Below are 13135 nucleotides of genomic sequence, written 5' to 3'. Positions count from 1 at the left end.
CTGCTAACACGTTGCGTATCAGGTGGTGGTGCAGTTAGCTGTGGCGTGTTGACAAAAGTTTTCCACATCTCTGCCATGCTAACCCTGCCCTCAGAGGAGCTGGCCGTGACACAGCTGCCTTGGCGACCTCTTGCTCCTCCTCTGCCTTGGCCTTGGGCTTCCACTTGTTCCCCTGTGACATTTGGGAATGCTCTCAGTAGCGCGTCTACCAACGTGCGCTTGTACTCGCGCATCTTCCTATCACGCTCCAGTGCAGGAAGTAAGGTGGGCACATTGTCTTTGTAGCGTGGATCCAGCAGGGTGGCAACCCAGTAGTCCGCACAGGTTAAAATGTGGGCAACTCTGCTGTCGTTGCGCAGGCACTGCAGCATGTAGTCGCTCATGTGTGCCAGGCTGCCCAGGGGTAAGGACAAGCTGTCCTCTGTGGGAGGCGTATCGTCATCGTCCTGCCTTTCCCCCCAGCCACGCACCAGTGATGGACCCGAGCTGCGTTGGGTGCCACCCCGCTGTGACCATGCTTCATCCTCATCCTCCTCCACCTCCTCCTCATCCTCGTCCTCCTCGTCCTCCAGTAGTGGGCCCTGGCTGGCCACATTTGTACCTGGCCTCTGCTGTTGCAAAAAACCTCCCTCTGAGTCACTTCGAAGAGACTGGCCTGAAAGTGCTAAAAATGACCCCTCTTCCTCATCCTCCTCCTCCTCCTCCTGGGCCACCTCCTGTTCCATCATCGCCCTAAGTGTTTTCTCAAGGAGACATAGAAGTGGTATTGTAACGCTGATAACGGTGTCATCGCCACTGGCCATGTTGGTGGAGTACTCGAAACAGCGCAACAGGGCACACAGGTCTCGCATGGAGGCCCAGTCATTGGTGGTGAAGTGGTGCTGTTCTGTAGTGCGACTGACCCGTGCGTGCTGCAGCTGAAACTCCACTATGGCCTGCTGCTGCTCGCACAGTCTGTCCAGCATGTGCAAGGTGGAGTTCCACCTGGTGGGCACGTCGCATATGAGGCGGTGAGCGGGAAGGCCGAAGTTACGCTGTAGCGCAGACAGGCGAGCAGCAGCAGGATGTGAACGCCGGAAGCGCGAACAGACGGCCCGCACTTTATGCAGCAGCTCTGACATGTCGGGGTAGTTGTGAATGAACTTCTGCACCACCAAATTCAGCACATGCGCCAAGCAAGGGATGTGCGTCAAATTGGCTAGTCCCAGAGCTGCAACGAGATTTCGCCCATTATCACACACCACCAGGCCGGGCTTGAGGCTCACCGGCAGCAACCACTCGTCGGTCTGTTGTTCTATACCCCGCCACAACTCCTGTGCGGTGTGGGGCCTGTCCCCCAAACATATGAGTTTCAGAATGGCCTGCTGACGTTTACCCCGGGCTGTGCTGAAGTTGGTGGTGAAGGTGTGTGGCTGACTGGATGAGCAGGTGGAAGAAGAGGAGGAGGAAGCCGAGAAGGAGGAGGTGGCAACAGGAGGCAAAGAATGTTGCCCTGCGATCCTTGGCGGCGGAAGGACGTGCGCCAAACAGCTCTCCGCCTGGGGCCCAGCTGCCACTACATTTACCCAGTGTGCAGTTAGGGAGATATAGCGTCCCTGGCCGTGCTTACTGGTCCACGTATCTGTGGTTAGGTGGACCTTGCTACAGATGGCGTTGCGCAGTGCACACTTGATTTTATCGGATACTTGGTTGTGCAGGGAAGGCACGGCTCTCTTGGAGAAGTAGTGCCGGCTGGGAACAACATACTGTGGGACAGCAAGCGACATGAGCTGTTTGAAGCTGTCTGTGTCCACCAGCCTAAATGACAGCATTTCATAGGCCAGTAGTTTAGAAATGCTGGCATTCAGGGCCAGGGATCGAGGGTGGCTAGGTGGGAATTTACGCTTTCTATCAAATGTTTGTGAGATGGAGAGCTGAACGCTGGCGTGTGACATGGTTGAGACGCTTGGTGACGGAGGTGGTGGTGGTGGTGTTGGTGGTACATCCCCTGTTTGCTGGGCGGCAGGTGCCAACGTTCCTCCAGAGGCGGAGGAAGAGGCCGAGGCGGCAGCAGCAGAATAGGCCGAGGCGGCAGCAGCAGAAGAGGTAGCAGGGGGAGCCTGAGTGACTTCCTTGGTTTTAAGGTGTTTACTCCACTGCAGTTCATGCTTTGCATGCAGGTGCCTGGTCATGCAGGTTGTGCTCAGGTTCAGAACGTTAATGCCTCGCTTCAGGCTCTGATGGCACAGCGTGCAAACCACTCGGGTCTTGTCGTCAGCACATTGTTTGAAGAAGTGCCATGCCAGGGAACTCCTTGAAGCTGCCTTTGGGGTGCTCGGTCCCAGATGGCGGCGGTCAGTAGCAGGCGGAGTCTCTTGGCGGCGGGTGTTCTGCTTTTGCCCACTGCTCCCTCTTTTGCTACGCTGTTGGCTCGGTCTCACCACTGCCTCTTCCTCCGAACTGTGAAAGTCAGTGGCACGACCTTCATTCCATGTGGGGTCTAGGACCTCATCGTCCCCTGCATCGTCTTCCACCCAGTCTTGATCCCTGACCTCCTGTTCAGTCTGCACACTGCAGAAAGACGCAGCAGTTGGCACCTGTGTTTCGTCATCATCAGAGACATGCTGAGGTGGTATTCCCATGTCCTCATCATCAGGAAACATAAGTGGTTGTGCGTCAGTGCATTCTATGTCTTTCACCGCTGGGGAAGGGCTAGGTGGATGCCCTTGGGAAACCCTGCCAGCGGAGTCTTCAAACAGCATAAGAGACTGCTGCATAACTTGAGGCTGAGACAGTTTCCCTGGTATGCATGGGGGTGATGTGACAGACTGATGGGGTTGGTTTTCAGGCGCCATCTGTGCGCTTTCTGCAGAAGACTGGGTGGGAGATAATGTGAACGTGCTGGATCCACTGTCGGCCACCCAATTGACTAATGCCTGTACCTGCTCAGGCCTTACCATCCTTAGAACGGCATTGGGCCCCACCATATATCGCTGTAAATTCTGGCGGCTACTGGGACCTGAAGTAGTTGGTACACTAGGACGTGTGGATGTGGCAGAACGGCCACGTCCTCTCCCAGCACCAGAGGGTCCACTAACACCACCACGACCATGTCCACGTCCGCGTCCCTTACTAGATGTTTTTCTCATTGTTATGGTTCACCACAACAACAAATATATTATTTGGCCCAATGTATTGTATTCAAATTCAGCGGGATATAAATTTGAGGCCTAGTATTTAGGCGCTGGGTGACCGGTATGGATTTAGTGACAGAATTAGACTTGGAAATGCACAGAAGCGTGTGTGTGTGAAGTTATTCTGAATGACCCAATGTGCACCTTGAATATTATATACCCTTTTAGGGATAGATTTCAAATAGCTCTGATATAGCAGAAACCACTAAATTATGAAATTGCTAAATTGGGAATTGTACTTCAACCCAGAACAAAAAATGTGCTTTGACGGACACTAAATATCTTGCCCAGCAACAACAGTACAACGGTGGGTAACGAGAGATTTAGAGGGAATTAAATTTGAGGCCTAGTATTTAGGCGCTGGGTCACCGGTATGGATTTAGTGACAGAATTAGACTTGGAAATACACAGTAGCGGGTGTGTGTGAAGTTATTCTGAATGACCCTATGTGCACCTTCAATATTATATACCCTTTTAGGGATAGATTTCAAATAGCTCTGATATAGCAGAAACCACTAAATTATGAAATTGCTAAATTGGGAATTGTACTTCAACCCAGAACAAAAAATGTGCTTTGACGGACACTAAATATCTTGCCCAGCAACAACAGTACAGCGGTGGGTAACGAGAGATTTAGAGGGAATTAAATTTGAGGCCTAGTATTTAGGCGCTGGGTCACCGGTATGGATTTAGTGACAGAATTAGACTTGGAAATGCACAGAAGCGTGTGTGTGAAGTTATTCTGAATGACCCAATGTGCACCTTCAATATTATATACCCTTTTTGGGATAGATTTCAAATAGCTCTGATATAGCAGGAACCACTAAATTATGAAATTGCTAAATTGGGAATTGTACTTCAACCCAGAACAAAAAATGTGCTTTGACGGGCACTAAATAACTTTCCCAGCTACAACAGGACAACGGTAACGAGAGATTTAGAGGGATTTAAATTTGAGGCCTAGTATTTAGGCGCTGGGTGACAGGTATGGGTTTAGTGACAGAATTAGACTTGGAAATACACAGTAGCGGGTGTGTGTGAAGTTATTCTGAATGACCCTATGTGCACCTTCAATATTATATACCCTTTTAGGGATAGATTTCAAATAGCTCTGATATAGCAGAAACCACTAAATTATGAAATTGCTAAATTGGGAATTGTACTTCAACCCAGAACAAAAAATGTGCTTTGACGGACACTAAATATCTTGCCCAGCAACAACAGTACACCGGTGGGTAACGAGAGATTTAGAGGGAATTAAATTTGAGGCCTAGTATTTAGGCGCTGGGTCACCGGTATGGATTTAGTGACAGAATTAGACTTGGAAATACACAGTAGCGGGTGTGTGTGAAGTTATTCTGAATGACCCTATGTGCACCTTCAATATTATATACCCTTTTTGGGATAGATTTCAAATAGCTCTGATATAGCAGGAACCACTAAATTATGAAATTGCTAAATTGGGAATTGTACTTCAACCCAGAACAAAAAATGTGCTTTGACGGGCACTAAATAACTTTCCCAGCTACAACAGGACAACGGTAACGAGAGATTTAGAGGGATTTAAATTTGAGGCCTAGTATTTAGGCGCTGGGTGACAGGTATGGGTTTAGTGACAGAATTAGACTTGGAAATACACAGTAGCGGGTGTGTGTGAAGTTATTCTGAATGACCCTATGTGCACCTTCAATATTATATACCCTTTTTGGGATAGATTTCAAATAGCTCTGATATAGCAGAAACCACTAAATTATGAAATTGCTAAATTGGGAATTGTACTTCAACCCAGAACAAAAAATGTGCTTTGACGGACACTAAATATCTTGCCCAGCAACAACAGTACAGCGGTGGGTAACGAGAGATTTAGAGGGAATTAAATTTGAGGCCTAGTATTTAGGCGCTGGGTCACCGGTATGGATTTAGTGACAGAATTAGACTTGGAAATACACAGTAGCGGGTGTGTGTGAAGTTACTCTGAATGACCCTATGTGCACCTTCAATATTATATACCCTTTTTGGGATAGATTTCAAAGAGCTCTGATATAGCAGGAACCACTAAATTATGAAATTGCTAAATTGGGAATTGTATTTCAACCCAGAACAAGAAATGTGCTTGAACGGACACTAAATAACTCGCCCAGCTACAGCACTAGGGACAGATTTAGCTGGATATAAATTTGAGGCCTAGTATTTAGGCGCTGGGTGACAGGTATGGGTTTAGTGACAGAATTAGACTTGGAAATACACAGTAGCGGGTGTGTGTGAAGTTATTCTGAATGACCCTATGTGCACCTTCAATATTATATACCCTTTTAGGGATAGATTTCAAATAGCTCTGATATAGCAGAAACCACTAAATTATGAAATTGCTAAATTGGGAATTGTACTTCAACCCAGAACAAAAAATGTGCTTTGACGGACACTAAATATCTTGCCCAGCAACAACAGTACAGCGGTGGGTAACGAGAGATTTAGAGGGAATTAAATTTGAGGCCTAGTATTTAGGCGCTGGGTCACCGGTATGGATTTAGTGACAGAATTAGACTTGGAAATACACAGTAGCGGGTGTGTGTGAAGTTATTCTGAATGACCCTATGTGCACCTTCAATATTATATACCCTTTTTGGGATAGATTTCAAATAGCTCTGATATAGCAGGAACCACTAAATTATGAAATTGCTAAATTGGGAATTGTACTTCAACCCAGAACAAAAAATGTGCTTTGACGGGCACTAAATAACTTTCCCAGCTACAACAGGACAACGGTAACGAGAGATTTAGAGGGATTTAAATTTGAGGCCTAGTATTTAGGCGCTGGGTGACAGGTATGGGTTTAGTGACAGAATTAGACTTGGAAATACACAGTAGCGGGTGTGTGTGAAGTTATTCTGAATGACCCTATGTGCACCTTCAATATTATATACCCTTTTTGGGATAGATTTCAAATAGCTCTGATATAGCAGAAACCACTAAATTATGAAATTGCTAAATTGGGAATTGTACTTCAACCCAGAACAAAAAATGTGCTTTGACGGACACTAAATATCTTGCCCAGCAACAACAGTACACCGGTGGGTAACGAGAGATTTAGAGGGAATTAAATTTGAGGCCTAGTATTTAGGCGCTGGGTCACCGGTATGGATTTAGTGACAGAATTAGACTTGGAAATACACAGTAGCGGGTGTGTGTGAAGTTATTCTGAATGACCCTATGTGCACCTTCAATATTATATACCCTTTTTGGGATAGATTTCAAATAGCTCTGATATAGCAGGAACCACTAAATTATGAAATTGCTAAATTGGGAATTGTACTTCAACCCAGAACAAAAAATGTGCTTTGACGGGCACTAAATAACTTTCCCAGCTACAACAGGACAACGGTAACGAGAGATTTAGAGGGATTTAAATTTGAGGCCTAGTATTTAGGCGCTGGGTGACAGGTATGGGTTTAGTGACAGAATTAGACTTGGAAATACACAGTAGCGGGTGTGTGTGAAGTTATTCTGAATGACCCTATGTGCACCTTCAATATTATATACCCTTTTTGGGATAGATTTCAAATAGCTCTGATATAGCAGAAACCACTAAATTATGAAATTGCTAAATTGGGAATTGTACTTCAACCCAGAACAAAAAATGTGCTTTGACGGACACTAAATATCTTGCCCAGCAACAACAGTACAGCGGTGGGTAACGAGAGATTTAGAGGGAATTAAATTTGAGGCCTAGTATTTAGGCGCTGGGTCACCGGTATGGATTTAGTGACAGAATTAGACTTGGAAATACACAGTAGCGGGTGTGTGTGAAGTTACTCTGAATGACCCTATGTGCACCTTCAATATTATATACCCTTTTTGGGATAGATTTCAAAGAGCTCTGATATAGCAGGAACCACTAAATTATGAAATTGCTAAATTGGGAATTGTATTTCAACCCAGAACAAGAAATGTGCTTGAACGGACACTAAATAACTCGCCCAGCTACAGCACTAGGGACAGATTTAGCTGGATATAAATTTGAGGCCTAGTATTTAGGCGCTGGGTGACCGGTATGGATTTAGTGACAGAATTAGACTGGGATATGGCCAAAAAATGAACAGACTATTGCTGGTTAAATGCACTTGGTGTGACAGCTTCACCCTGATGTAGGCTTTAGCCAAAAAACAACCACACCATTGAGGGTTAAATGCACTTGGTGACAGGCGCAGCTTGCCCCTGATTTTGTATATGGCCAAAAAATGAACAGACTATTGCTGGTTAAATGCACTTGGTGTGACAGCTTCACCCTGATGTAGGCTTTAGCCAAAAAACAACCACACCATTGAGGGTTAAATGCACTTGGTGACAGGCGCAGCTTGCCCCTGATTTTGTATATGGCCAAAAAATGAACAGACTATTGCTGGTTAAATGCACTTGGTGTGACAGCTTCACCCTGATGTAGGCTTTAGCCAAAAAACAACCACACCATTGAGGGTTAAATGCACTTGGTGACAGGCGCAGCTTGCCCCTGATTTTGTATATGGCCAAAAAATGAACAGACTATTGCTGGTTAAATGCACTTGGTGTCACAGCTTCACCCTGATGTAGGCTTTAGCCAAAAAACAACCACACCATTGAGGGTTAAATGCACTTGGTCGCAGCTTGTGCTGGCGCACCACAAGACACAAAATGGCCGCCGATCACCCCAGAAAAATGAGACTGACAAACGGTCTGTGCAGCCTAAAAACAGTGAGCAATTGAGGATCAGCAGCTCAATGATCCACAGCTGCAGATCGATCAGTTAATCAAGTCCTTTGGAGGAGTTAATCTGCCTAATCTCGCCCTACTGTCGCAGCCGCAACCTCTCCCTACGCTAATCAGAGCAGAGTGACGGGCGGCGCTATGTGACTCCAGCTTAAATAGAGGCTGGGTCACATGGTGCTCTGGCCAATCACAGCCATGCCAATAGTAGGCATGGCTGTGATGGCCTCTTGGGGCAAGTAGTATGACGCTTGTTGATTGGCTGCTTTGCAGCCTTTCAAAAAGCGCCAAGAAAGCGTCACAAAAGCGCGAAGAAAGCGACGAACACCGAACCCGAACCCGGACTTTTACGAAAATGTCCGGGTTCGGGTCCGTGTCACGGACACCCCAAAATTCGGTACGAACCCGAACTATACAGTTCGAGTTCGCTCATCCCTATTCCTGTTGTCATACGCATCCTCCTCATCATCAAGCGATGATGAGCCCCAAAGGCGGCGGAGACGCCGCCAGGCGGATCGAGGGGACCCCCATGCTAGGGACCCTGTTAGGACCCCCATGATAGGGAGCTCTGGGGCTCGTACTAATTTTCTGGCCCACCAGGTCAGTCCACCCTGCAGGTGGACTTGTCTGGTGTACCCCAGAGAACTTTGAGCCTGTGATTCCTGATTTTGTTGGTGAATCAGGAATCCAGATTTACACAGTGGGCTTCACTGAATACGACTTTTTCAATCTTTTTTTTTCCAGTGAGGAACTGGTAAATCTGATGGTGAAGCAGACGAACCTGTACGCCCAACAGTTCGTCGCTGAACACCCAGACTCGTTTTTGGCTAGGCCCGGTGGCTGGACCCCGGTTAGTGCAGCCGAGATGAGGACATTTTAGGCCTCGTGCTGCATATTGGCCTAGTCAAAAAGCCCAGTGTCAGACTGTACTGGAGTGGGGACATCCTCTACCAGACCCCACTCTACGGTATGGCCATGACACGTTCCCGATTTGAGGCCATCCGGAAATTCCTGCATTATGCAGATAATGCAGCATGTCCCCCCCAAGGTGATCCTGCCTATGACCGCCTGTACAAAATCAGGCCGGTCATCAATCACTTCGGGGCCAATGTCATGGAGGCCTATGTGCCTGGAAGGGAGGTCGCGGTTGATGAGTCTCTCATTGCGTTCAAGGGGAGACTCATTTTCCGCCAGTATGTTCCCTCAAAGCGGGCGAGGTATGGCGTGAAGCTGTACAAACTTTGTGAGAGTACCTCAGGGTACACTTACAAGTTTCGTGTGTACGAGTGGCGAGATTCCCGTATTCAACCCCCAGAATGTCCCCCCACTCTGGGTGTTTGCGGGAAACTTGTGTGAGACCTTATGCACCCACTGCTAGATAAGGGTTACCACCTATACGTGTTACCATTTATACTAGTATCCCCTTGTTCCAGTCCCTCGCTGCCAGATCTATGTTCGCTTGTGGGACCGTGCAGAAAAATCAGTGCGGCCTCCCTACCTACCCCCTCCAGGTACCTATCCCCAGGGGTGAGACCCGTGCCCTTACCAGTGGAAACCTGCTGCTGGTCAGATATAAGGACAAGAGGGATGTCCTTGTACTGTCTACAATTTACGGTAACGGCATCACCCCTTCCCTGTGCGAGGTACCACGGCAAATGTCCTCAAGCCCGATTGTATCGTCGACTACAATCGGTATATAGGAGGAGTTGGTCTCTCTGATCAAGTCCTCAAGCCATATAATGCGCAAAACCAAGGCATGGTATAAAAAAGTTGCAGTCTACTTGGTGCAGGTTGCCATGTACAACTTTATTGTACTGTTCCAGAGCGCTGGCAACACAGGGACATTCCTCCAGTTCTATGAGGCACTCCTCAAGACCCTGATCTTTTCTGACTGGGAAAGAGCAGGTGGGAGTACTTTGAGAATTGGAGGCACCAGGATCGTCCCTGGCCAACAATTTCCAGGAGTGGTCCCTCATACTGGAAAGAAGGGACGAAACCCAAAAAAATGCAGAGTGTGTCGCAGGAGGGGGATACGGAAGGACACCACTACTCAGTGTGACACGTGCCCCGATCATCTGCACTATTGGTTGCTTCAGGGAGTACCACACTTCCATGGAGTTCTAAATTTATAATCCCCTTCACCAACTTAGCCACTGACTATTCAAAAAGACTATGGTTCTCAGACTTGAGACACCCCAAAAAAATGTTTTGTAGAACCAACATTTTTTTAAGTAGACTTACTAGGTAGCGCCGAGTCGGTAATAATCTCCTCTGTAAATATACCCCTAACCCTCCAGATTAACACTGTAAAGCAAAAAACTAAAAAACTAAAAAGAAATTTAAAAATTAAAGTGAAATGGCAAGAGATCAAAAAGTCATATAGCCCCTAAAATAGTGCCAATAAAACCGTCCCCTCATCCCGCAAAAATTGAGCCCCTACCCAATACAATCGGCAATTTTTTTTTAAAATAATGACTCTTAGACTATAAAGATACAAAAAAACCCTTAAAAGATAACATAGTCTAAAACGTCAATAATTGTAAAAAAAATTGACTTATTAGTAGGGATGAGCGAACTCGAACTGTATAGTTCGGATTCGTACCGAATTTTGGGGTGTCCGTGACACGGACCCGAACCCGGACATTTTCGTAAAAGTCCGGGTTCGGTGTTCGTCGCTTTCTTGGCGCTTTTGTGACGCTTTCTTGGCGCTTTTTGAAAGGCTGCAAAGCAGCCAATCAACAAGCGTCATACTACTTGCCCCAAGAGGCCATCACAGCCATGCCTACTATTGGCATGGCTGTGATTGGCCAGAGCACCATGTGACCCAGCCTCTATTTAAGCTGGAGTCACATAGCGCCGCCCGTCACTCTGCTCTGATTAGCGTAGGGAGAGGTTGCGGCTGCGACAGTAGGGCGAGATTAGGCAGATTAACTCCTCCAAAGGACTTGATTATTGATCGATCTGCAGCTGTGGGTCATTGAGCTGCTGATACTCAATTGCTCACTGTTTTTAGGCTGCCCAGACCGTTTGTCAGTCACATTTTTCTGGGGTGATCGGCGGCCATTTTGTGTCTTGTGGTGCGCCAGCACAAGCTGCGACCAAGTGCATTTAACCCTCAATGGTGTGGTTGTTTTTTGGCTAAAGCCTACATCAGGGTGAAGCTGTCACACCAAGTGCATTTAACCAGCAATAGTCTGTTTATTTTTTGGCCATATACTACATCAGGGGCAAGCTGCGCCTGTCACCAAGTGCATTTAACCCTCAATGGTGTGGTTGTTTTTTGGCTAAAGCCTACATCAGGGTGAAGCTGTCACACCAAGTGCATTTAACCAGCAATAGTCTGTTTATTTTTTGGCCATATACTACATCAGGGGCAAGCTGCGCCCGTCACCAAGTGCATTTAACCCTCAGTAGTGTGGTTGGTCAAGCTATCACACCAAGTGCATTTAACCAGCAATAGTCTGTTAATTTTTTGGCCATATACTAAATCAGGGGCAAGCTGCGCCCGTCACCAAGTGCATTTAACCAGCAATAGTGTGGTTATTTTTTGGCCATATCCCAGTCTAATTCTGTCACTAAATCCATACCGGTCACCCAGCGCCTAAATACTAGGCCTCAAATTTATATCCCGCTAAATCTCTCGTTACCGCTGTACTGTTGTGGCTGGGCAAGTTATTTAGTGTCCGTCAAAGCACATTTTTTTGTTCAGGGTTGAAATACAATTCCCAATTTAGCAATTTCATAATTTTGTGGTTCCTGCTATATCAGAGCTATTTGAAATCTATCCCTAAAAGGGTATATAATATTCAAGGTGCACATAGGGTCATTCAGAATAACTTCACACACACGCTACTGTGCATTTCCAAGTCTAATTATGTTAGTAAATCCATACCGGTCACCCAGCGCCTAAATACTAGGCCTCAAATTTATATCCCGCTAAATCTCTTGTTACCGCTGTCCTGTTGTGGCTGGGAAAGTTATTTAGTGTCCGTCAAAGCACATTTTTCGTTCTGGGTTGAAATACAATTCCCAATTTAGCAATTTCATAATTTAGTGGTTCCTGCTATATCAGAGCTATTTGAAATCTATCCCTAAAAGGGTATATAATATTCAAGGTGCACATAGGGTCATTCAGAATAACTTCACACACACGCTACTGTGCATTTCCAAGTCTAATTCTGTCACTAAATCCATACCGGTCACACAGCGCCTAAATACTAGGCCTCAAATTTATATCCCGCTAAATCTCTCGTTACCGCTGTACTGTTGTGGCTGGAAAGTTATTTAGTGTCCGTCAAAGCACATTTTTTGTTCTGGGTTCAAATACAATTCCCAATTTAGCAATTTCATAATTTAGTGGTTTCTGCTATATCAGAGCTATTTGAAATCTATCCCTAAAAGGGTATATAATATTCAAGGTGCACATAGGGTCATTCAGAATAACTTCACACACATGCTACTGTGCATTTCCAAGTCTAATTCTGTTAGTAAATCCATACCGGTCACCCAGCGCCTAAATACTAGGCCTCAAATTTATATCCCGCTAAATCTCTCGTTACCGCTGTCCTGTTGTGGCTGGGAAAGTTATTTAGTGTCCGTCAAAGCACATTTTTCGTTCTGGGTTGAAATACAATTCCCAATTTAGCAATTTCATAATTTAGTGGTTCCTGCTATATCAGAGCTATTTGAAATCTATCCCTAAAAGGGTATATAATATTCAAGGTGCACATAGGGTCATTCAGAATAACTTCACACACACGCTACTGTCCATTTCCAAGTCTAATTCTGTTAGTAAATCCATACCGGTCACCCAGCGCCTAAATACTAGGCCTCAAATTTATATCCCGCTAAATCTCTCGTTACCGCTGTCCTGTTGTGGCTGGGAAAGTTATTTAGTGTCCGTCAAAGCACATTTTTTGTTCTGGGTTGAAATACAATTCCCAATTTAGCAATTTCATAATTTAGTGGTTCCTGCTATATCAGAGCTATTTGAAATCTATCCCTAAAAGGGTATATAATATTCAAGGTGCACATAGGGTCATTCAGAATAACTTCACACACACGCTACTGTGCATTTCCAAGTCTAATTCTGTTAGTAAATCCATAACGGTCACCCAGCGCCTAAATACTAGGCCTCAAATTTATATCCCGCTGAATTTGAATACAATACATTGGGCCAAATAATATTTTTGTTGTTGTGGTGAACCATAACAATGAGGAAA

This window comes from Bufo gargarizans, chromosome 3 (genome assembly GCF_014858855.1).
Source record: "Bufo gargarizans isolate SCDJY-AF-19 chromosome 3, ASM1485885v1, whole genome shotgun sequence".
Lineage (NCBI taxonomy): Eukaryota > Metazoa > Chordata > Amphibia > Anura > Bufonidae > Bufo > Bufo gargarizans.
The sequence above is the reverse complement of the archived record's forward strand: the minus strand, read 5'-3'. Positions refer to the sequence as shown.